Genomic DNA, 25,530 nt, shown 5'->3' on the forward strand with positions numbered 1-25,530 from the left:
AGGGATGGCACGTCCAGCCTCTTGTAGTTGTAAATGGCTTTCAAAACCATGCCTTGGTTGAGAAAACAGCCAAGGGAAGTGTTTCTAAGAAGTGCCTGCTTGACTGTATACTGTGTTTCCTTTTAAAGTTGAGAGAAATCAATCAAACTGGTGTAATTGAATGTGAATTTTTAGCTTTAGTGTTTCTTCTAGTGGAAGGTTTTTGCACAAGGACTTTTAGGCAATTTTTACTTAGTCTTCTTAGAGCATGAGACTAGAGGTCTGTAGTTGTTCACTGTTAGCACTGTGAAGCTGGTGAGGATCTAATGGTCTGAAATATGAGGTTGTGGTCTTGGAGTGCAAAAGAAAGGTGGTAGAAATGCTGTCCCTTCTCTCTGTTAAGGATTTCGGCTATCTTGACTGTAAATATCTTGGACTTACAGGGGGGTACCTGACTCTCAGGCAGTATGTCCCAAACAAAATCTGGAGGAATACACTGTAAATTAAATGGGGGGTGGGGGGTGGATTTTTGGGTAAGAATTACCACATTTTATCATCAGGAATTACTGGATATCCTTTTGCTTTCTGCTTGAACAGTAGGATCAGTCTTCCTTCTGTAATCTCGTAGGAAAATGACTATACTGGAAAAGCAAGAGTGCTGATTTATGTAATTGTACTCATTGCAGAAGTTGGGTTTGTGAGTTCCAGTTAACATAAATGAGCAAAATTAGAGAAAAGGGCAGGAAGCATGCTCTGGCCTATTACAGTTGTTAAATAATATTTTCAAAATTATCTTCTAGTCAGATTGTGATTTTCTTCAATTTGTGCCAGTGAGGCTGTGGTTACTCTGCACACTCACTTTAAAATTAAACAGATGCTTGCCACAATGAAGAATGAACACGGCAGCGTGCAAAATAATAAAGTTTTTTGTTATTGCTGCTATTACAGATTACTTGTAATACTTCATAGTGATTGGAAAAAGTTAGGTCTGCCTGCATGTGTAGTTCAGAGTGCAGCCTGCCTGCTGGGGGAGTGTGACACACCTGCCTCCTCATCTGCGAGTGACCATGACCATGTCACCAGGGACTGAGCATGCGCCAGAGATAGCAGGGCATTTCGGTCTCACACGTGAAAAGCATGTGTTTCTTGATGCTAAGGAGCAGAGCTTAATCTTAGGAATAGATATGCTTGGCAGCAGTAGTCCAAAAGATGCATATTATCTACACATTTAAAAATAATTAGCAAAATAAGATCATAAAGTCACTAAAACTGAGCACATTTAATACATTCTGGTTCCAGTGACGTTACCGTGAGGTAAGGGCAACCAGACCACGACTTGTTTCAAAAACAGGAAGTGCCTACATTTACATAAAATTGCATAGTTTCAGCTGTCATAAATGTGGTTTCAATGCAGTTGCAGGAGTAAAGCCCAAAGTAGTTATAACCAGCTTACTTCCTCTTCCAGTCAAAGTGCAAATAGCTATATAATTAACAATCTGTGGCTCATTTCTGTAGCTGAGTTAAGTATTCTGTTTCGCCTGTTCAGTCACTGTATAAACACAGAGGGAACTTGACTTGGTTAAGAACATTTTGAAACACAAATATCCCCAGTCATAACCAGATCTGCAGATTCACAGAAGAGGGTCTTCAGTTGCCCCTCGAGCTTGGCAGCAGCAATGAGACTTGTGAGTGTGGCTGGATCTCTGCCAGGCTCCTTGGAGAGGAGAGAGTCTTGCCAAGTTGGCATCTTGCCATGGTAAACTGCATGGGGCAGCAAAACCTGCTGCAGAGCTGGTAGACAGTTTTTCTCTTTAGGGACTTCCCTTCTTACATTCCATTACAAATTGGCTTTATTCAAAGTCTTTTATCATTAATTTTTTGAGGACTGATTGCTCAGCTTTTTTGGACAGCTTTTTTCTGAGTTAATTCAGCCATCCTGCCTTTGACTCTACTCATGCACTTAGTGTGACAGAAAAGCATGAGTACAAAAGGATAAGAAAGAATTCCTCTTCTGTTCCCGTACACTCTCAGGTTGGTTTAAATATGCTTTAGGCTGCTTGGAGAGCCATCTCTAACTTTTCATCCAGACAAGGCCTGTCACACTCTCTGTCTCTGCTGATATAATGCACTTGAGCAGCAAATACCTACTGAATATTCCCCATGAACTCTGCTTGCTGGAAAATACCATTGAGGAGCCTTTCCCGGGAAAGTTTGCTCACCCAGATTTTCTGCAGGAAAGCACTGCAGAAAATGAAGCTGCAACACTGGCTGCATATGGTGATTGAGAGTGATGAGCCTTTTCTTCATGTGGTAGGTAGCACTGCATTTTGCAAAGCCCTGTGAGAAACCTTTAGGCAGAGCTCAACAAAGATTCCTCCATCCTAAACATGATACAGAACATGTTCCTTCCCTTTTCTAGGTTTTCTCTTCAACTATCAGATAAATATTGAAATTTCATAAATTCAGTGACCACCTTTTGTTTTTATGCCTTAAAAGGACTATCTAATCCTGTTCCAGTGTTTTAATTTCTTCAGGAAAATCTGGCAAACCCATTTATTGTCACTGGAACAACCAGAAAAGCTACATCAATGACCAGCACCTTCACTCATGTTTGAATGGAGTTTGGAAAAGCAGTCTTAGCAGCCTGTGCATAGCAAACAAGATATGTACACCAGTGATTGCAAGGGGAACAGAAATCAGACAGAGTTCTGCTTTGAACTCCAGAGTGTTTTAGCTATCATGGACAGACAAGAAGTGAAAGAAAGTGAGAGCTCCTTTGAATCTTGTGAAAAATCCATGGTGGTAACATATATTGAAGTGTTTCTTTCATTCTAAATAAAATTTGGAAACTTTCAGGACACAACAGGTTTATAACAGTTTTTATTGTGTATAGGATTTCTTTCTATTCTTATCTTCCAATGTTGAGAGAAGAACAAACAGCTGCCACTCTGAAGAGTGTGGTTGCACAGCTTCTGCTGCGGCGTCTGCTTACTCTGTGTCCGTAGGTAATAATTTATCATAACATCAATATAACATTACCTTTAGTCATTCAGAAAAGCCTTATCTTAGGTGCTTGCCAGAGTTACTCATGTGTTTCTTTGCTCAGCGTGACATGGCCATATTTTCCTTCATGGCTTAGTTCCTACCCAGGCACAGGCAGTGAAATGTGCTCACATTGCTCTGTGTTTTATCACTGACTGAAGGGATTGGACCGAGCTGTGTTGTAAAAGAGGACAGTAGGGCCAGTCAGCTTGTTGCAATGAATGGATTGCTCTTATTCGTGGAGTAGTATCGTCCAAACAGTGCTCTCTGGGCCAAGACCAGCCTACAGGAAATTTCCATCTGCTCCTCTTTACCAAAGGAGATGGAGAGCAGCTTCGCTGCAGCAAATGCTGCCCAGCAACTGGACTGCATTGGAGGCTTGCCACAATCCAGTTTAGAGGGCTGGCTCTGAGGGAGTGGAGGAGCCTCCCTTCTCCTGTGGTCCGGCTTTATTTCTGTGATAATATCTTGATAATATTTCTAGGATGACTGCTTGCAGTATGTGCAGGCTAGCTGAGCTGGTGACTACCCCGAGGACTAGGAAGTGAAGTCTGTGAGAATTAGCTGGTGGGAGGTTTTGCAGCCAACCACTGAAACAGAATTGCCAACTCCTTGTAATAGATGACCTCTTTTAATAGAAAACCACATCCTTTGAAACACTTCATTAAAAATGCCCTTATCAACTACCAGCTCCTATGCCGTATAAAAAGCACCTTATTTGCATATGAAGTAATTCAGATTCAGACTTCTAGTTGCTATTTGAGAAGTCAAATACTAATTTTTGAGTGGATTTTGATATTACAGTTTTATATTGCCTCTTAGGAGAACTGCAAGATTAATTTGAGACTGTAACTATTAAACCTGAAAAGAATGTGGGAAGATGGAAATCTCTCTTTCTCTCTAAAACAATAATAATAATAAAATGTATAAAATTGTATATGTGCTATTCATTGTCATGCAGTAGTAGTTTATAATTTTTTTTTTTCCTGAGATAATACGCATATCCATTACATGAGAGCACTGAATACCTTTTTAATCTGTGCAGATCATCCAAAGCAAATTCTTCCAACAATTATTAGAATGTTTTTATCATCATACGGTTAAATACTAAATTAAGATTTAGGTTTTTATGTGAACTATAACTTTTTTAACTTTTCTTTTTTCAGATTCATTGTTTTAAGGATTTTCACACCTAGGGAGTCATTAGGCTCTTGTACTAATGAAAATGGTTCCGGTGAAAATGAACAACAGAAAAATCACGTACAAATTGGATGGTATCTTTAAGATCTCAATTTACTATAATTCAATCATCTGATGGTAGAAGAAACTGGTTACTTTTGTGTATGTGTATTTAGAGAAATAGTCTGGATCGCTTCATTCCATTACAGTCAAACAGAAATATTATATGCATGATTGTAAGGAGTTACTGCGATTGGCCTGGTCTCTAATTATGTAGCAGAATTGTTGTTCTTAAATAAAACCAAAAGAAAAAAATCTGCACCACAGATCCCTCATGTCATTGCCCTGTGGATCTACATAAAATCCTGGTACTTTTAAATTCCCCTGTACCTCCACAGGTTCCTGTAAAGTTTCTGGCTCTGGCATGAAAGATCTCTTTGCTGGATACAGATTGTTTCTCCTTATCAGGAATGGGGTCCATGTGAGTGAACTAACCACATTACCAAGATCAGTGTTAAACTCTCCAAATTGTCCCAGTTATATAAAGAGTAATATGAAGTCATGCTCAGTTGCAAGCTTTCTAAAACCACTTTTTGCACTGTAAGAAAATTGGAAGAGATGCACAAACTTACATAAAACGCTGAGTGGCTTTATAGCATTTCCATGCTATGGGATCACCTTGGGGTTTGAGTCAGGTTTCCTGAATTCTCAGGTTCACTTCTTCGGTCTTTTTATCTCCTGATAAGTTGTTGCTTCAGTTGTTTGAGCTCTGCTCTAGATCAGGCTGTTCTGCGAAGGTGAAAAATTGTCCTGTGCTTAGACATGTAGATACCTCTGGGTACCTTCAGCCTTCCCTTTGTGTTCTTAAAAGTCAGTTCTGTTGCCTTTTCTTCTTCTTTTATATTGGGCTTTTTCCACTGTTCATTTTGCTGCTGATAAGCTGAGTGGAATAGGTTTCCTGTAACAGCATCCATCTCGCTTTCCCCTGAGCAAAGGACTATTCACTTGTTCTTGGCCTGGATCATAGGTGATATCAGTCCTGCTAACAGATGTCTGAATGCTGTGTGTATATGTGCACACAGTTTATTAATTTTTTGTATCTACGTTTATAATATGTATAAGAAGTGTCTTCTTGTACAGAATTTTGTCCAATATCTAATAGCTAGTGTCTGGCATATGTCATCGTGTTTGCCAGTTAGATAAACTGCTTTCATTGCTTTAAAATATTGTTTTAAAAAAATATTTAAAATATTGTATTTTACTTTGGTTTTTATTCATCTCTCTACAAAAGTGAAGCATTATCAGTGGCTTTTTCTGTTTCTCAGGCATCTCATTGACTTAGACTGATCAGTTTATGGAAGTAATATATGACTTCATGTATAATAGTCTAAAGAGATGTGCTTTGCACATCGAAGGTCCTGATCTTTGCTGTAAGAGCTGCTAAGTCCTATAGTCTTTGCTGTACCAAAGAGGTGAGAAGGTAGACTGGCATTGCCTTCAAATTTACATATTGATTTATTTATTTGGGGTAATTTTTATTCTGTCACTTAGTAAATGATCTGACTTCATAACTATTACAATTTTGTATTTGAACGTATTTTATTACCTGCTTGAAAGTGGCTTAATGCTGTTATTTGATTGATAATTCTGTGGTTTGTATTACTTCACTGATCGCAATGGCAAGGGCTGGTTTATATTCTCTTGTTACATTTATGGAGGGTTTAGCAACTAAGAGGCAAATGTGAAATGGAGCAATGTAACTATTCCTGCAAGTGCTGACTTGTGTTTATATTCTTGAAGACTGAACACACTTGTATAAATGCTAGGTTGAAAATAATTTAAAACATCACGAATCTATCACAATTCATAGATTACAGTAAAATACATATCTGTGGAAAAGTATCTGATTTTATCTCCTATTACAAGTTAAATGGGGCCTGTGTGTCTGTTTTTCTTTAAAAACTGTCTAGCAAAATGTACAAGATGGATTTAAATATTGTGGTATTACTTTTAGGTGATCTATTAGTATAGCTAGGTGTTTAGCTGAGTCCTTGTAAGTTAGCTTTCTCTGAAATAGTAAGAAGGTCAAATACTCTCCTTTATTCTTAACCGCTTTTCCTACAGAAACAGGGCTCATGAGGTCACACTGTGCACTTGTGTAGATGCACACACATCTCTTCAATTCCCCTCATTATCTTTTGAACCTATTGCTGATTTTGATCACATTTTTTGGCACAGTGGAGATCTCGAAATTCAGATCCTGCAGGTTTTGTGAAAATAAGTAGCTGAATATAGGTGGAACCACCTAAAGGTGCCCTGACAGAGGGAGAGGTTGTAGCATGAAATAATCTTATTAGTTGTCTGGGAATCCTACTGATGGGAAAAGAGAGGCTTTAAACAAATGTCCCAGCTGTGGGAAAAACTTCCTTCAAAGCTTTCACCTTTCTAGACACCGAAGTCAACCAACCAGGAGGTATAAATCTGTGGGAGATGAGGCTTAATTAATTCTGTTGTTCATGAAACTGCTTGTTCCCTTGATATTTAATAATAATAATATCAGTAGCATTAATGTTTCCATGAAGTATATTTTTGCATATTTAGTTTTTAAGGTAAATATATAGGCATATTCCTATAGCAATCCTAATTTTCAGAAACATGTTTAATTTTCACTATGAACATTAATTTAAATGTTTACAGAGCATCTTCTCTCCCTGTTAGTACAAATCGAGCAGTTCCTTCCCCTTACTTCTAAAATGACACATACTGTGAATGCTTTCCAGCTCTGTTTTGCTTGTGGTTCTGGATTGCAACTGGCCAGAAATGCTGGAGAATTCATGGCTCTGTGATTGTGCTCCAAGGGAGTTAACTGGGAAGAACAAGGCCGGTACAGTACGCTTACTGAATATGGAAATAATAATAATAATTATAAAGCTAACCAACAAGAAGTGTATTCTTAATAAAATGTGTGGGTTTTTTCAGTGTGATCATATGACTATATAATACAAAAATTGCTTTGAGAGTAGGTCAAAGATTACGCATAGCAGAGGCTTGTGTGATTGGTTATGAACAAGCGAAAATAGGGTAAACTTTTGACCCGGCAGCAGCAAATGGAACTGTGCAAAGCACCTACAGATGGCAGGATTTAACATATAGTCGGTCTCTCGCCCTTTCGCAGCAATTACGATCATATTTCAGCAGGCACCGAGAGGAAGGCGCTCTGCAACTCTAATACAGTGCGTCTTTGAAAGTTTTGAATATGCAGTTGCGTTTTGTTTTTGTTGGGCCATCAATTAGCTTAGCAAGGAGAATTCCACTTTTGTCACTCGTGTTTGACTTGACGGGTTCCTGACCAGTGTGCTGAGTCCATTTGGAACAAAAAGTCATTTGAACAGTGTGAATAATTTCAATAATTCAGACTGCAGTAGATTTATTGCTTAGCTTGAAAGACTCTGGAAGTTTTTATGCTGTTGTGCTGCTGATGCAGGCTTGAAGGGATGAGGAGAATGTGGCTCCAGAGAGAGCTCTGGGAAACAACACTCCCAATCAACTCCTTGGATTCTTGTGTAGATTCATGTATCTTCCTGGTTGAGTTTTAAACCAGTTTAAAGTCTGCAAAATTTAAACTTCAAAAAGACCAATCAATAAACTGCTTATTTGACCGTGGTGTTCAGATAATTCAGCGTCTTCTGGTTTTGTTGTGCCTAAGAAATACGTGGCAAATTAGAAGAAGTGAAAGTGTTGTGAATTAGAAACTAATGATTGCCCATTTCCTGTAAATTTTGTCAGTTACAAAATCAGAAGCCCAGTTGCACTTTTGGCACAGACTGAAGTAATCTGAGCATATTTTGTGTAATTTGCTGCCTGTCGGATGTTTGTGTGTCTTGTGTGTGTACGGGTGCAGACTTCTCCCACAATTGCTTTTTCTATCGTGGTTTGACGTATCGGCATTTGGAAAAAGAGTGAGTTATAGAGGGCATGCTTCCTTCTAGTTGTGAGCCAGCCACTATCTCCCTTTCCGTCTCTTTGCGTTGCCTTCTGGCCTGTAATCTGATGCGAGTGCCAGATGTGGGGAGGTGGAGCAGAAGCAATCCAAGTTTTTTAGACCATTTCATGGAGGGGGTTATTTTATTATATTTGTGGTTCACAAAAATTTTCCTTTGGTTTTTCAGAATGACTTCTACAGAGAGTAGAAATTGCAAGCATATGGTAGTAAGCTAAATAAGATACTGGAAAATGCTCTTTGGAGGAAGGGAGAATTTTTAAATACTGATAAAGCGTTGTCGGTTGGATTTGCCTTTTTTTTTTTCTTTTAAATCATGCTGAAGCTTGTACTGTACATAGACTGCTGGGTGTAATTCCATTTCTTTTTGGAGATGAATTGTGTTCATTTTAGCCATGTCTGTACCTGCAGCAAAGAGCTGCTGCTGCAAGCTTTAAGGCACTTAAACGTCTCAGTGACTGCTACTACATGAGTTTGATCTGGTCACACAAGATTTCGAAACTCTTCTGGTTATTAAAATACAGTGAAAGGAAAACTACTCTCCTCAAATGTCAAACAGCACACACTGTTGTAGATTAAGTCCTTCTGCAGTTTTATAATCCCTCTCACACGCACACACACAAAAAAAAACCTACCAAAACAAACTTTAGTTCAGTTAAAAATCCCACTGGTGCATTCCCCTCTTTTACAGATGAAAAGCTTTCAGATTGCCAGGTTTGAGTTGCTCTCAAAATTTGCCTGGACCTGTTATGTCCCAGCTCTTCCGAGTGGGCTCACAACCACAAGTGCTGCCCTGTGCTCCCTGTGGAGGCTGGATGGGGGGCCTTATGCCAGAGAGAGATAGTAAGTTGGCAGGTTTACCCCACAGACCTCATTAAAACCTAACTGAGTAACCTTAATCTGAAGGTAGTAGCATAATTTTTCAGTGTGAGGTGGCTGTCTGTTTTATTATCAACTCTCTGCCTCGTAAGTACCAACTTCATAGAGGTATTCTGAATTCGTTGTACTTGCGAAAAACAACGCTATAGAGAAAGATTATTCTTAATACATGAAGTAGAAAGGGAAATAAATTAAAGAGGAGGGTTTCATACTTGGGGAAAAAATAATTTTCAGAGCCAGAATATCCTGAGTTTTGTCTAGTTTTATTCTTGTTCTTTTTGAAGTATAGAAAGGTATTGAAACATTATTACTGAAATGTTACTATTGAAACATTATTGAAATATTATAGGATTATTCCCACAGTTTCACTGATTAAAATAGAAATCTAATTTAAGGATGTGCACTTTTCACAGCTATTATGTAAATAACTGGTCTTGTATTGCAGTACCTGAAATATCCTGAACAATTATAGTTACCTGATGAATACTCTGTATGCTGCTTTAAAATGTAAAACCTATTAACACTTCAACCGAACTAGAGGGTATATTAAACCTGTAAGAGTGACCCATGCTTTATAATGCTTGCATATTCTTCTTTTGATTCTGATCATTATTTCTTGCCACAGTATAAGAGAGATGCTCGTATTTCCTAATCATTGCTGGAAATAAAATAGTTAAAATGACTCTTCTAGTATTGCTCAAAGCTGAGTACGAAGGTTTCCATTATGAGTGGCTCAAAAAGTTCTTATCTATCCTTTGGTAAGTAGGTGAAACACCTGTGTGCAATAAGGGTAAGCTCAGTTTCCTTTTAGTGTTATCTAAATACCTCATTTAGTTTTCCTTTGTAAGTGCTCTGAAAGAGTAAGTGACAAAAGCTGTCGTTTTCTTAGACCGTAGGTTGCATACAGATTCAAGTATAGTGGTGGGCTTTTTCTGCCTCCAGAAGACGACTTTTCAAACCCTGGTGGAATCTTTCCTTGTTGTGCTATATCGTGGTATTACTCACCTGTGTCGGTACTTACCTGGTTTAACTTGGGCTTGAAGTTAGTGTGGCAGGAGGGCGCCATCACTGCCCTACCAGTAATACTTAGGTTTCTGCAAGAAGACTATTGTCACAAGAGTATTTTGGATATTGAGAAGTTTTTAAGTTGTCAATAAACCATTGTATAATCATTACAAATAAAGTAATACATAGAATATTGTTATAGTATGTAGTATAACACAGCTATTTTCATGCTGTTCACCAAGTGAAGTAGCTGGCTGTGTAATTGGAGGATAAAAGCAGTAATTTGCCCATACAGACCGACTAAAAGAATGGGGTTTTTTGATACATTTCAGTTGCTAGTGGAAACGTAGACAAGGTTCAGATTTAGATCTATTTTTTTCCCCACAAAAAAAAATCAAAATAAAGGTGAAATATTTGTTACAAGAAAGTATTGAATTTGATACTCTTCATTTGTAAATGCATGAGGAACTCTGCGGATCTTCTGAGATTTTCTCTTCTTCTCACCTAAGCTGTGAAGATCTCTGGCTTTGCACAATGTCTGTGACATAACAAATACCTTCAGAATCGAAGAAGTAACTGGTCACATTCATTTTCCATAAGACGTGGGAGTTAGGTTGATACATGCCTTCAGCAGGAGGGAGGGAGACCGGAACGTGACATTTGCGACCCTGTTGGCTCAGGGAGTGGTTTTGACCTCCTGACAGTCAATCCTGAGGAGCAGTGGGATCACTGGTAGGGTGCAGATTAGTGAAAGCTGATTGGCACCAAGCACCAACCCTTCCCCATGTTTGTAGACGTGACCACTTACAGCTAATAAGCTTATAATAATTTCTGCTTAAGCACAGGTGGTGAAAGTAGCGGTGAAAAAAAGGTAATGAGCTTAAATACGGAGAAGGTATGGGGCAAACTGTGATGAAACATGTGCAATGTGTGGTAATTGTCCCTCACCTTTTGCACGGAGGCTTGTGTTTATCCCAGTCCTCAGTGCTGATGCTCCTGTTTACACACCAGGATAGGGGGATCAGAGACTCAGCTCCAACAAGAGGCATTGCTTATCTCTCCATTACATCAAATATTTTTGCAGTTGGGCGTGAACATCAAGACTTTTGAGAGTTACTTGTAAATCTTGTGCAGGAAATTATTCATGAGGGGCACATTTTTTTGTCTGTCTGAAGGACTCCACTTGCACAAAGGAATTGAGAAATGTATTTTGTTTGGTCTTCTGAATGGTTTTGTATTTTGAAAGCTTAAAAAATTCCCTTCTCTAAACCAGATTGCTTTTCTGATTTGAAAATAGCGCATGCCTTCCTGCTTACTCTGCATTTGTTTCCTAAATGGAGTAAATTCAGCTTGGACAGGCTTGGGAAGAGGAGAAGGATTTAAAATGGTTCCTCTTTAATTAATCCCAGGAAAATTCTGGCAAATTTGTCTTTTCTTAGTGCATTCTGTATGTCTTTTAAACTCCATTTCATTCTGATCACATAGATGTGTCAGGATAGCGGTTTTTTTTCTCCCAATGATTGTAGTTTGATTTGCCAGTAACTAGGTTCTGGGTTTACTTCATTTTGGTATGTACAGAATAAAGAGTACGTGATTTCTTTTTTCTTTTTAAAACCTAACTTTATGTAAAGGAAACATTTCAGTGGTGGTGTTAGTTAAATCTAGCTTCGAAGTGCTGACCTTTTATGAAATACTATTTTGCTACCAATTGTTAGAAGCCAGTAGTGATAACAGTGGTGATAATTTTTTCCCCTCTGTAAAATATTTATCTTTGGGTTGTTTAAACATCACATTATTAGAACAGAGTAAGATCCCTCTATGGAAGATTATAGTACCTTCTTTCTTTGGGGAAAAAGAAACAAACATAAGCAATACAAAGAAACAACCCAAGGCTTATTTCTTTGTTATCTTTCTTGGCTAACACATAGGGACCTTGGGTCTGACTACTGCTGCACTTCAGAGGGCAGCTGAACGGATAATTTATGCATGTTATATGTTTCTAAGTTCTCAGCAGTCTAAGCATAAGAACTCTGTCCTGAAAAGTAAAAAAACGTTCTGAACTTGCATCAAGAAAGCACTTGCACGTAATCTTTACGGTTAAGGCCATGAATGGAGCTCTGTACTTAATGTTAGGTAAGGCAGTTTAGAGAATTGCAAGACTTAAGTATTTAATCCAAAGCATTATTGCTGTGGTGTTAACTAACAAACTGTCTTCCTGGTGCTACATTCTCACAAATATTCTCATATTTATATATCAGTTTGGAGTTGTTTTCTATACAAAGTTTTTTGCATATGTATTCTTTTTATTTTAAAGTATTTTTAAGGAGTTATTAACTTCAGGATAAACACCTTTTCTTTTTTTGGTAAATGAAAATAAAAAAGAGTATTTACTAGAATAGTTAATGTGGTTCATTCTGGTTTACATAATCTTAAGTCCTCATAGTGTATCTTCTGGGAACGTTGCTGGAAATTTAATCAGTCTTTTAAAAATGTATTATTTTCTACTGTTCACCTTTCTATACAATTTTTTATTGTAGTATGCTAGACCAGCTACTGCTTTCTTCAGCTTTATTCTGCTAACTGATATGGTCTCCAAGAAAATCTCATTGTGGAGGAAGACAGCTTTGTTTTCATCCCTCTTTAGCAGATCCTGACAGCTCTGCCAGTGAATCCAGTGCCCTTTCCAGAATGCTTGTATAAGATTATTCTGGAGAATTCCTGTGCTATCCTGCTACCACATACCTAGAGTTAGTAATTTATTCTCCTTTCTCACCCGGGAATATGTTTAGATTTTCTGTATTTTTACAGAGATAAGATTCATCATGCTTTCTCGCAGGTTTAATTGAAGTTTAAGGCAGTATCTGGCTGTTGTCATAGTGTCCCTGTAAGCTGCAACCTGAACCGAGAGGGCAGAATGCCTGATACTACTCACTTAAATACACCTGGCTTACTAAATGACCTTGAATAGGTGATTTTGTGTTTCTCTTTATCCTGAGATCTATAAACTTCCAATAATAAAACATATATCCACCTTTGCAAAAGCTCTTTGAAATCCATGAGTAAAAGGTATCCCATAAGGTCAAAATATGAATTATTTATTGCTACATGACATGCACAGCATGCAGACTGTAAGGTTATAGATAGCTTGTCTGTTCCTTTTTCTCCTGAGAATAAAAGTCATACCTTCACAGCTCTACCTAAAAACGTGTTCATTGTATGAAATCTAATATAATTTTGTACGTATGAGTGTGTGATAATATTGAAACTTTGGTTTTTCCAAAGAATTGGTTTCAAATTTTAATATCCAGCTTTGTCTGAGAGTGCAAATGTAGTTTTCAAAGTAATAAACATTTTAAAAATAAAGAATTAATATGAGAAGACCAAAGCCAGTAGTCATAGGTGAGGCAAATATTGGGTTTTGGAGTAAGCAAAGTAGAGTTTCATGGCATGAAAATTGTGGTAGAGTTAATACAGGGTAAGAGATTACTGCTAGTGCTTGTAGCCATTTGTTTTCTAATTGATGTACCAGCAATGTGCTTTAAAAGAAACTGATTTTTCTTCTAGCATGTTTCCTAGGATTTGTTGTAGGTCCTACTTGTCATCAAAAGGTTGTGTTCTCTGCTTACTGTTTACATTATTTATTTTATTAATTTAGGCATGTGTTATATGTGTGTGTGTGCATAGCTTATCTTGAATATAGGTAGCGATATAAAGCCTGCAGAAAGCAAGAATGGGCTTGTTGCAAGAACAAGTCTTTACACTTCATTGTGAACATTCTCCACTGTACTTGGAAATCAGTAGGCAGCTAGCACAGGTTTTGTAGAACTGCTGTACATGTTCTTGCTGACATATGCTACTTTAATAATTTGGTTTCCCAGTTTTGGCCTCTGAGAGACTGTAAGGAATGGTCTTCAGTGGAGCACACTTAAATTACATAGAAATGAGATCTGTGACATTAGCATAAATCTCAAGTGCTTGGCCTTTAATTCAAGTCCAGATATTATGTCGAATTTGTATCCAGCTAAATACAAAAGAGCTTTTAACTATTTGGGGTAGGCACAGACTTTTTAGTGCTGACAATAGAGGCAAGAGGGTTCTTGCACGGATTTTAAAACTCCTCTTGGAGATAACGCACTCCTGGATACATTTGGTTCTCTACTGCACTTTTGGATAAAGGGCAGTTTTACAGCTGAAGTCATGTGTAGTTGGAAAGATTGGGAAAATGTTACTAAAAATCAGATTGTGATGGCAAAAGAAGGAGTGCTCTTCCCAAGTAGGAGCTTTTTCAGAGAACTGTTAAAAATAATTGCTTCTACATATCAATACATTTCATTTAGAATACTACTTTTAGACCATAGTAAAGTGTCTGGTTAAAAGGAGCCATCTGCTTGGAAATATTTCCCTTTACGTTGCCTTCCCATATTGGTTCTCTTCCATTACACTTTAGGCATTGTTTTGCATGGTCTTTGCATTTATTGGATACTTTCATCTAGCCCTCCTCACAGCTGTAGAATCTGATGTCTTGGCTGGTCTGATTTTTCTTATCTACCCACCACTCTGACTCTTTAAGAATGCTGAGGTACTGCAGGCTATATAGTTAAAAAAGTGATTAATCTAATTTGCATATGCCACAGATAGTAAGTGAGTGTGATGTATTAGAAGTTGCAGGGATACTGTGTCATGGAAGCTTCCTAAGAACATGAACCCTAAATGGGTACTTTGCCACTTCTTTCTCCTTATCCATCTCAGTAATCTCCACTGCAAGTACAAATGTTAGTGTCAATGTTATATAGGGGATGCTCAGCTCAATATTTCCTTCGCTGTTTTTTTCCCTTGTATTATGAAATATTTAAAGTCATAAAATAATATTGGGATTTTATTTTTTTTTAAACCACACTTTTGTAGAGAGGAACAGCACTGCAGATAGGAGCTGTAGTCTCGTTTTACCTGGTTTTAATTGACCCTGTTAATTTCCAGCACATCATTCATTGTTTCCACTGGAGGCTCTCTGCTGTTGCTCCTCTCAAAAAATGTTCTCACGTGTGCCCCTCAGTGCCCACTGTATATGCAATTATGTAGGCTTGACAGCCAGTGTATTCAGAATTGCATTAAATCCAAAGTCTCCAGGCAGCAGGTAATCTAAGAAATTGCATCTCTCTTGGCTGATAGGAACATGGATTTGCCTTTATTGGTTTCTCAACATTGTTTGTAAAATTTATTTCACTGTAGATATCTTTTCCTCTTGACGTGGAAGGGCTTACATTTCTGGGTGGTCATCATTGCATGTTGCACCCCCTCCCATGTAAAATCTAAAAAGTGGAAAATGTGGGATTTTTTTTTTTTTTCCAAAAGCCTTTCAAGTTAAAAACAATCCTTCAGCAGCCCTCTAATACCTTAACTTTTTTTGAACAGTAACGGCAGCAAGCAAATACAGCGTCAAACATGCTTATCAAGAGAATCACACCAGTTTGAGAGCAAAGCTCCCTTCAGTGTTAATTCATGGCCTCAGTTTATTTAAATTTCATTGTATCCACTCCTGTCAGGCTCTCTTCTGGGGTTAAAGTGATTGTCCCTGAACCTTGGCTCTGCTGAGTTAAGTTAGAAATATTTTTAAAAATATGAGTGGTTATCAGAGTGTCCTGTGTAGCTATTCCAAAACAATAGTATCCAAACCCCACAATTCCTGTAACATCATGGAATCACAGAATAGTTTTGGTTGAAAGTGACTTTACAGATCATCCTGTTCCAACTCCCCTGCATGGACAGGAATACCTTCCACTAGCCCAGGCTGCTCAAAGCCCCATCCAGCCTGGACACTTCCGGGGATGGGGCCTCCACAACATCTCTGAGCAGTCTGTTTCAGCCTCTTGCCACTCTTACAGTAAAGAATTTCTTCCCAATATCTAATCCAAACTTACCCTCTTTCAGGTTAAAGCCATTTCCTCTTCTGTCTCTGCATGCCTTTGTGAGGAGTCCTTCCTCAGGTTTCCAGTAAGTCCTCTTTAGGTTCTGGAAGGCTTCCTGGAGACTTCTCCAGGCTGAGCAACCCCAGCTCTCTTTGTCTTAATAGGAAAGGTGCTTGAGCCCTCTGATCATCTTTGTGGCCTTCCTCTGGACTCACTCCATCAGATGCATGTCCTTTCTTTTGGAGGCCACAGAACTGAATGCAGGACTCTGGGTGGGGTGTTGCAAGAGCGGAGTAGAAGGGCAGAATCACCTCCCTTGACCTGCTGGTCATATATGCAGTAAAGACAAAATCAGCCTTCCCATGTCCAGGACCCTTACGTGGCTTTATCATTCAAAATTAGCGCTGCAGTGTCATCTGCAAATCAGTTGATACAAATGCTTATCACAAAACAAAGTCACAAGACAGTCTTGAAATATTGTTTAGCCAGTAAGGCCGGATTGCCTTTGGACAGCGGTAGTGGCCATGGACTTGGAGTTTAAGGTGGCCTTGTTGGGGCATCCTGCTTCTCGGGTGGAGGTGTAGTTTGGAAACAGAGCACATCGGTTCTCTCACAGTTGCTTTGACTGTCTGTTGGATTGTGGTTGCATTTCTGACCTTTGAAGGCAAAATATGACTTTATGTCCAGATGATTTCAAATCGTCTGTGTCTTTGCCATACTGCTGTTAAAACTGCCAGCTAAATGTTTTCTTTGAGCTCTTTTTGTCTTGATATGTTACATGCCCTGCCTGTTTTCTCTTTAGTTTTGGGGAAGGAATCGCACAGCGGAAAGGACAGTTAATTTAAACTTGGCTGATTTCTTCTCAAAAGGATATTTGCTTCACTCAAGACAAATGGCTTAAACAATATTATATATTACTGCATTGTTAACTTGGAGCTTAGAAAATGTAGGTTTTTAAGAACCTAGGACTGGCAATATGTAAAAAACTACTCATAAGTCTCATATTAAAAGTTATTTGTTAATGATTTTAAGAAATAGTCCTGTGAACTGTCAAGTACTGCTTTTTCAAGATGAGTCATGACAGCCATGTGTTTGAAAGATAAGGATGGGAATCTCTTTGCCAAAAGGAAAGCAATGAAATAGCCATGTATTCTTCCAAACTTGACTTTTCTCCTCATTTAACTGACCTTGTATCTTGCACTTCAGGACAACACGCTCAAATGCAGCCTTTAAGAGAATGAAATGCACTGCCCATATTTTTGATATTTTCATTAAAGTAATACTTTTGAGATTGCTTTTGTGGAAAATTTACTGTGTATGAACATGGCATGGGTCACTAATTCTGCACTGAGGGATGATATGTCAGGCCTGCTCTTTGCAGTTGATAGCAGTTGTAAAGTGTCTGCCATCTGTTTTCAAAGATTGTGTTTAGCTTTTTCACATTGATGTACAATATGACATAAATATGTGTAGGAGTCCTCAGGATGGGAGAGGATTTGCTGTACGTTCTAAATATTTCAGATTAACATGATCAAGTGGTATTCTGCCTCTGATCTTTTTCCCTTCAGTCTTACATATGAACTGACTTTGCAGTTGATTTTAGGGAAATCATAGTACAAAGCTGTAAACAGATTCCTGTTTTGGAATTTTGTGTGTTGAACTTTTAAGAGTTAACAGTAGACCTAAGTTCGGACATGTTTCCTCTTATCATAGACTTAAATATTCCGTGCTAACCACACTGGGGATTAATTGAGATTCTGCTCAGAATTAAGTCTCTGTGAGAATTGTCTTATTTCTATGGTAAATATTTACCTGCATACCTAAATTTTATTGCTCCTTCACTTAAATGAAATTGGAATTGTCTTACATGCTTTAAAAGTGTCATTTCTTATTACTGCCACTTATAGCAAACCTGCACTTTCATGTGATAAGTGAGCAAGTCTGGTTTCTGTTGAAAACTGTCATTATGTTAAATATTCCATAATACCCTACATTTAGTCATTGCTGTTGAATTGTGAAAAAAGTTGTGGGTTTTTTCTTCTTTTATTTTCACAATTGGGTTTTTAGTTTTTCCTCTTTTATTTTCGCAAGTGGGATTTTTAGATTCTCAAGTTAAATGCCAATTTTGTCGCATCTACCTATTATAAAAATGAGCGTAGACCAATTGTCCTGAAGTTGATATTTATTTCATTGCAGAGTATTTAATTATTTTAAGTCAAATTAATTTCAATTGCTCCTGCTTTTCCTTTCACTTTTTGTTTTATTTGATAGGCTGCAGTCTCTGATTTTTGGTTTTCTCATCAAGTAGTACCAGGTCTTGTAGTTCTCAGGGCTATTTGTGCTTGGGCTCAGTTAAGTTTCATGGTTCTGTCTAATACTGATGGAAATTACCATTTGAAATGTGTTAATAGAAAACCTGACTTTCTTCAGTTTCTGTCTCTACCTCATCTCATCCACTGATATTTTGGATGTTTAATAATACCAAAATATGGAGCATCACCCTGCTTTACTGTGTACCACATTCTGAGTGGTTAAGGCAAGGGGTCAGTCATCAGTCTTTGCTGTCCATTGTCACCGTTCACAGTCAGCATCGCTAAGTGTTGCTTCAGGTGCTTGTTAGAATTGATTAGAGTGGATGATGCAATGTTAAATTAGCTTATTATCTATTCTCAGATTTGCAAAAAGCAGCTGTCACTGTGTTCCAGTTTCTCCCAAGTGACACTAATTGTAATCAGTAGCATCACCTTTCTTCAGTGAGGTCTCTTGGAAGCATGTGAAAGCCCAGAATTACAGGATCTGCAAGATAGAGTCTCTGTGCCTTTCCTGCTTGTTTCTTACGCGAGCTGACTTTTCAAATACAACCCACTAGCAGTTGGAAGACTGCTGAACGCTGATGAGATTTTTGTGGCTTCCTGGGAAATGTTAGTCTTCTCTTAAAAAAAGAGATCTAGGTACAGAGACCTGAGTATTCATCACCAGGTATGGCAAAATAATTTGCCGTATCCCAAACTAAAAGACAGAGGTCCCACTTGCATTAAACACAACAGCAAGTTTCTGTTTCAAGGGAAACACAGGCGATGTATCAAATCCTGCTGAGTTCACACGCTGTTGCTGTTACGGCCAGCTGGAGTGTTACACTGTTCTGCCCTGCCTGGTTATCAGAAACCTTGACATTTCACCAAGTTATTTCAACTTTAATCCTCTACCTTGATTGAGTCATATGATGCCATTTAGAAATATTTTATTTATAGATAAGACAACATGAAAGAAAACCTACCTTACCCTTGGATTAATTAGTATGATTTTGTTTTGCTATTACTAATAAACATTTTCTTGTCTGAATTTTATCTAGTTTAAACTTTCGTCTAATTCAAATCTCAGCCATTGAATCTTGCCAGCAGTCAGTCTGCAGAATTTGGGAACTTTTTACTATTAAAAGTCCTTAGAAGTACTTCTGTTTTGAGATGAGTTGAAATAAAGAGTTTGAGCTGATTTTAAAAATATATTCACTGGAAGGCACATTTTGTAGAGCGTAAAGTAATTTCTTTTTAAAAAAATCCCAGACTCTTCATAACTTAGCTGCATTCTGTTAAAAAAGCATGGTAGGACTAGATGTTAATACATTTATGTAGCATATTGTGTTAATACAATTTTTTTTTCCAAGCTCTAGTATTTCCATTCTGGTTCTGCTTTTCTCTGCTTGCTAAACTTCCTTTGCTGAGTTCCTCTCATGTGCCCTCAGCATGGATGGAAGCAACTCATGGTCTTGAACTTTTCTCTCTGTGGGTTGAGGCCCATTTCCACCAGAGAGCACATCTCTGTGTGTAACCCATAGAGAGCACTGGCAAGCACTCAGCTTGAGAGGCTCTGAGTAGGGTGGAACAACCTTTTTTAGTTTGCAGAAGGAGAAAGAACTGAGCCAGTTCTTCTTCTTTTTCTTCTCTTGTATCTCTTCTTAATTAAAGGCAAAGGAGTGGAGCAGTAGAGACCAAAAAAAAGAAAAAAGAAAAAAAGAAATCATCATCAACTATTACTCAAACATTTCAATTAACCATAGTCATCAAACTTGTCTTAAAAAAAAACAAACCCCACAATTGTCAGTGGACATGCCCATACAGAACTTTATTGCTATATATGGCACACACCTCAGTATTGTATCCTCCAGTTAGATGTTGCAGGTACTTTCATGTGGAATACTCTGAGTGGATGGCTGGGTGCGTCTTTATGAAAGCTGTGAGAGCCTTGATGAGCTGTCTTCAAGAAGCATGGACATTTTATGAAATGAAGAGAGAAGTCAACAGTAATGTCTAAGAACTGAGAGGTCAACAATAGTATCTAAGAGGTTGAGAGAGGAGGAATGTCTTTTCATTGCCCTCACGTGGACAGAAATCAAAAGGTTCTTAGCACTGTAGGTGCATGTACTGCTAATAGAGAGACTGACTGTGAGTAATGCCAGATGCTAGAAATTCCAGTGATATGATTTCCGAGCCCTTCGAGAGGAGATGCAAAGGTCAGAAAAACTAGATTTATCTACAGCATTCTATTTATTTTTCATCAGCTGGTAAAAGGAAGAATCCTGGTTTTCAATTAGGAGTTTTCAGTTAGGAGTTCCTAAACGGATGAAAGGTTGAGGTCATTGACATTTAAGTCAAGAGGTTTTCAGTTTTGAAAAACCAAAGCTTTTTTTTAATGTTCATTTAGAGGAGTTTGAAAAAAAAAGTACCTAATATTTGATAAACTGTATGTTTGCATCTACATTCATTGAAATGTAACATATGTAAATCACTATACTGTCTTTGTTCTTTATATGAGCACTAATATACTTACTGTGCATCGCAGCAGTCAGTTCTAATAGTTTCTGCTTGTTCTCTATGCTGATGCAGTGCCCTTCCAGTCTTTCTCACAAGGAGTGAGACTTAATGCTGCCCAGTCAGCTTTCCTAAAAGTCAGTGGCCTCATGCCTTAAATAAAGCCTAGTGGGTCAGATTTGCAATCTTACAAACACAGTTTGAAATGTCTTGCTATTTTGCAAATGAGGGCTGTTACTATAGCTGTCAATTTGGGTACCCCTTTGGCTACTCCAAACTCATAGGATCAAAGGGATTGTGAGGGTGGAATTGGATCCTCCTGGGTATGGTATGGAGAATGAGAGAGAGAAAGGACTAAAAAGTTATGCTTTGGAATTAAAAAGACTGAAAAGGTATTTTGAGATGGCTTTACCTGTCCTTCTCAGATATGGGTATGTCAGAAGGGCAAGGAACACCAGATTGTTGTGGTATGTCCTGTCTGCAAGATTCACTCTTTCTTAAGAAAAGATAAAGGAAGAACAAGAAAACAGACTTTTAAAAACTGTGAAGTGCATGCAATGAAGGCAGTGTTCTATTTATCAGTTTTAATTATTTGAACATAAATTGTAAATGTTTTAGTGAAGCTGCATTTTCCCCATGTCTACTGCAAAGTCACCTGCAGCTGGGCGAAGAAAAAGTATCAATGAAATATATTTCTTACAGAAAACTTAGGTGACCTCTTCAGCTGTGTAAGGTCTGTGTCTTATCCTAATATGAAAAAAATCTCTAATGTTAGAACTAGTTTTGAGAGTCACCTGCTCATCCCCAAATTAAGTGTATGATTCCTGTGAAACTATTTAAAAGGTAGCAACAACTCTGTCATTTCATTTGAAGCATGTATTCACTGCCTGATAAAGCCAAAGAGCATTTCCTTCTTTGCTGTTACATGTTCCCTTATTCCCATTCAGAGCAGTGTTTTCTGTCAGGAATATTTTTTCGCTCATTTCTCCTTTCCCTTTTTGTCTAGAATTAGTCTGTTCTGCTGTGGAATGTTCCCACTTCTCCATTAGCTTTATCTGTATACTGTTCTTCCATAAGCAATCTTTTTAACAACATCTGTGTACTTTCACTGCTTTTTCAGCCTTCAGCTCCTGTTTTATTGCTACAATGACTCTTTTCTGTTACCTCCTTTTTATTTACACATAACTCTTTCTTTAATACTGTGATTATTGTGTTTGTGCTCACCATATTGTTTTGACTTTAAATTTCTCATTTTATGATTCCTGTAAATATTAGCAAGATAGTTCTAGCGATGTTACCTGACTGGGATGCTCCCATTTTTTGTTTTCCTTAGGTTTGTACTTCACGAGTGAAGTGGTTTGTGTGTGTGCATTCTTGTGAAAGCTGATTTTCCTTCTAGTGATTGTTAATATATTTTCTTGAATATCAGGGATGCTTTCCCTAATCTTCAGGTTTTGTCCCATTAGTATCATTTACCAATTTAATTTTAGTATGCTTGATGCATCTTCTTTAGATAGGAATTCATATGGAAAATGCAAATGAGATAAAGTTAAGATTACAAAGCAGTTCCTGTTCTGTTGGGGTAAAAATTGTATATAACTCCAAATAACGTTCATTTTGCTTACCCTATGCAGTGTAGTGCTTTGAGAAGGAGGAACATACTGAGAAAGTCCTGGGACAAAAAAAAAAACCAACAAACAAATCTCAATTTTCTGTGAATATGTTTTGCTGCTGAATATATTCTCCTTATGGAACCAGATTATTTCTTCCTGGACTGAGAATCTTTCTCACAGATTCCCTCTATTGCATGGAAAAGAGAAGAGTAGAAATAGGATTCACGCTGCTCCAGAAGGGGCCTCGTTCCCATTTCTTTGTCAGCTGCTCTGCTGCAGAAAGATTGGGCCTCAGCTTGTAACAGTGATCATGGGGTTGGAGTGGGTTTCCCTAGAGCCTTGGGCAGGGCTGCTTTCCTGAGTAGAGCTGTCCTTAGGGAGAGGGGTAAACAGAAAGGGTGATGGGACAGCATTGGCAAAAATCGTATGCACAGGACAGCCACTCTTTCTTCACAATTTCCATTTTATTTACCCGTGAGTACAGCCACAGTTTCTAATACTGCTTTCCATTTTCCTGCTGAAACCATAAGTTAACCATCAGTGTTGTCTTTAAGGAGAATGAAGTGGTGTAAGATGGAAATAGAAGGAATTACAGAATATTCTGAATTGGAAGGACCCAGAAGGATCATCAAGTCCAACTCCTGGCCCTGCTCAGCACCATCCCTAAGTCATACCATGTGCCTGAGAGCATTTTCCAAACACTCCTTGAACTCAGTCAGGCTGGGGCTGTGACCACTTCCTTGAGGAGCCTGTGGCCAACCACCCTTGCAGGGGGAAGAATCTTTTTTCTAATATCCACCTTAAAGCAAAAGGAGGTGGTTCTGTTTCTTGATCATGCAGGAAAAGAGCAGGTACAAAGCTGCAAAAGTTATTCTGTGGGCGTGACAATTATTTTGCAGTGCTTCATCCACAGGTTTCTTATGTAGTTTGCAAATCCCAGCAACAAAATGTCTGGGTACGGCTATGCTGATCTGTGCCCAGCTGCACTGCCCAGTGCTGTCAGAGCGGGACAGGGCTGGGGGGAATAAATTGGATATGTCTATGCTGTGTGCCAAGTTAATAGGGAAATGGTGCTAATGCAGAAGAGGAAAAGCTTGTTCTGTAGTCTGTGAACTACTTCAGTGAAGGCAGGACAGAGCATTACGCTTGTCTCTGTACTTTGCCTTTTACAAGCAGGAAAAGTTCTGAATAGTGAGGTGCAAACCCGCCTGGGGTTTGGCATTCAGGAGGAAACTCCGAAGCTAAAACTTTGGTCGGTTTCTTGACTTGACAGTGTGTTTAAAAAATGCTTAAGATATTTGTCATGGTACTGAGTAAAAGCAAGATAAATGATGTCACTTAATATATAGAAGCACTGACACTGGAGTTTGTAGTGTGAATCATTTGTTATTTGTGCTTTTTTGCATTTGCAGGAGAGTTGGGTGCTGGGGGGAGTTGAACCATAGGTTGTTGCTGAGAGAAGAGTATTTATTGCAGCAGAAGTAAAATTACAGGGAAAAAATTAAAGTGCTCTAGGGGGAAAAGAATAATTCTAGCATGCCAGATACTCAGTATTAAGCGTGCTTAATATTCAGTTTAGTCTCATACGACATGTTTATGACCAGCGTGTGTGCCCCCACAAAGGCACTGCTTAAAAATGTACTTGCTAATTAGTTTTGGTGCAAGAAGTAGAGGGAGTCCTTACATTCCGCTTCCACATCGACAGCACAATTTGTTTTTCTATAGAGGAAGATGCAAAATGATTTCAGGGGTGCCAGGTTTGGGTTTCTCCAGGAGCCGTACACTTGAAATCAGCAGAAGGCAGGGAGGGGAGTTACTCTGTTATCATCAAGCTCTGCTAATGTAGCCCGGGTGCCACGTGACTGCAGAAAAGGCTATTATCTCAATGAAAAGGAAACTGCTTTTTAGAGCAGCAACAGAACAGAAGCAGGAGGAATTTTCGAGTACTCCACCATGCTGGATTGTCAAAGGGGGATCTCTCTGATCAGCAGTTAGGGAAGGATTAGCGTGGCCAGTTTGTCAGCTGTCATTAGAAGCAGATGACAGAGATGATAAGCTGCTGTGTGCGCACGTCCTCACTCAGCATGTGCTTTGGTTTACATCAAGACATAACACTGGTTTGGGATAATGGAGAGCTGATATTTTTAAGGCTGTAAATTTACTGGTAATCGTCTTTTTTCCTTTTTTTTTTTTTTTTCCTTTTTTTTTTGGTCATCTTTTTTCTTTTTTTTTTTTTTTTTTTTTTTCACTCTCCTGTTTTTAATAAAAAAACCCAGCGTGATGGGTGGGGGATTTATCTACATCTTGATCTGAAGACGCAGAAAAACTAATAAGATCTGCCTTCATCTGCAAAGGCTGGAAGACGACAAGGTGTGTTTCTGAAGTGCTGTGACTTCATTGTTAGTGCTTTCTCTCTGCACGTATGTGTGCTCCTGTGTGCATCATAGGTGTCTGGATGTTGGGGGTGCAGGGGGGGCTAGAGGGTGTTGGTTTGGGGGAGTGGGACGAACAGCTAATTTCTGTTTGGGTAAGAGAGTTTAAAGATAATGTTTCTAAATAACAATTGCAAAGAAAGAATGTAAATTCGAGTCTGCAGTTTCTGTTGTTTTTCTCCCCCCCCCCTCACCGTTCTAATGGCTACAGGTGTACTTGTGGTTGCCTGTGACAGTTTTATGGGTTTATGAGGCTAAATATATCTTAGTGCACAGGAAATATTTTTGTAAGCAAGTTTTCTGGCATCCAGAATAATACACAAACCCATCTATGTTTTCCCACTGTCAAGAGGAGGTGGAGCCTGAGAGTGTCTTTTTCATTGCAGTAATTACTATTCAATATTCAGTAATTTATATGCACATGAAAAAGTACAAAGTATGTAAGAGTGAGACATTTTTGCAATAAAGCTTTCTCTTTCTGACCAAGAGCTTGAGTAGACAAAACACACTGAAACATTGGTAGTTGTTATATAACTTTCTCTATTCTCTAATCTTAATAGTTTTCTTTACAAGTTCATGATCATGTAAACAGAATGACATTCAGTTAATCTTCAGACCTCGCATTTATCTCATGGTTATGCATGATGATGTCATTAAATATCTTGGCAGTATTTACCTTTCTTTTAA

The 25,530-nt window shown here is 38.4% G+C and overlaps 1 protein-coding gene across 5 annotated transcripts in view; it reads left to right on the forward strand.

The window, feature by feature from the left end:
- Positions 1-25,530, forward strand: part of NCOA2 (nuclear receptor coactivator 2) — a 187,518-nt gene that overhangs the window by 75,567 nt on the left and 86,421 nt on the right. The window contains exon 1 of one of the 5 annotated variants that reach the window (XM_058419667.1): positions 24,698-24,781. The exons of the other annotated variants lie outside the window; for them this stretch is intronic. The gene's annotated coding sequence lies outside the window, so the exon portion shown is untranslated. Of the gene's footprint in view, positions 1-24,697; positions 24,782-25,530 lie in introns of those variants that run through there. 5 annotated transcript variants of the gene reach the window in all.

Source organism: Hirundo rustica, chromosome 1 (genome assembly GCF_015227805.2).
Source record: "Hirundo rustica isolate bHirRus1 chromosome 1, bHirRus1.pri.v3, whole genome shotgun sequence".
In the NCBI taxonomy this organism is placed as follows: Eukaryota; Metazoa; Chordata; class Aves; order Passeriformes; family Hirundinidae; genus Hirundo; species Hirundo rustica.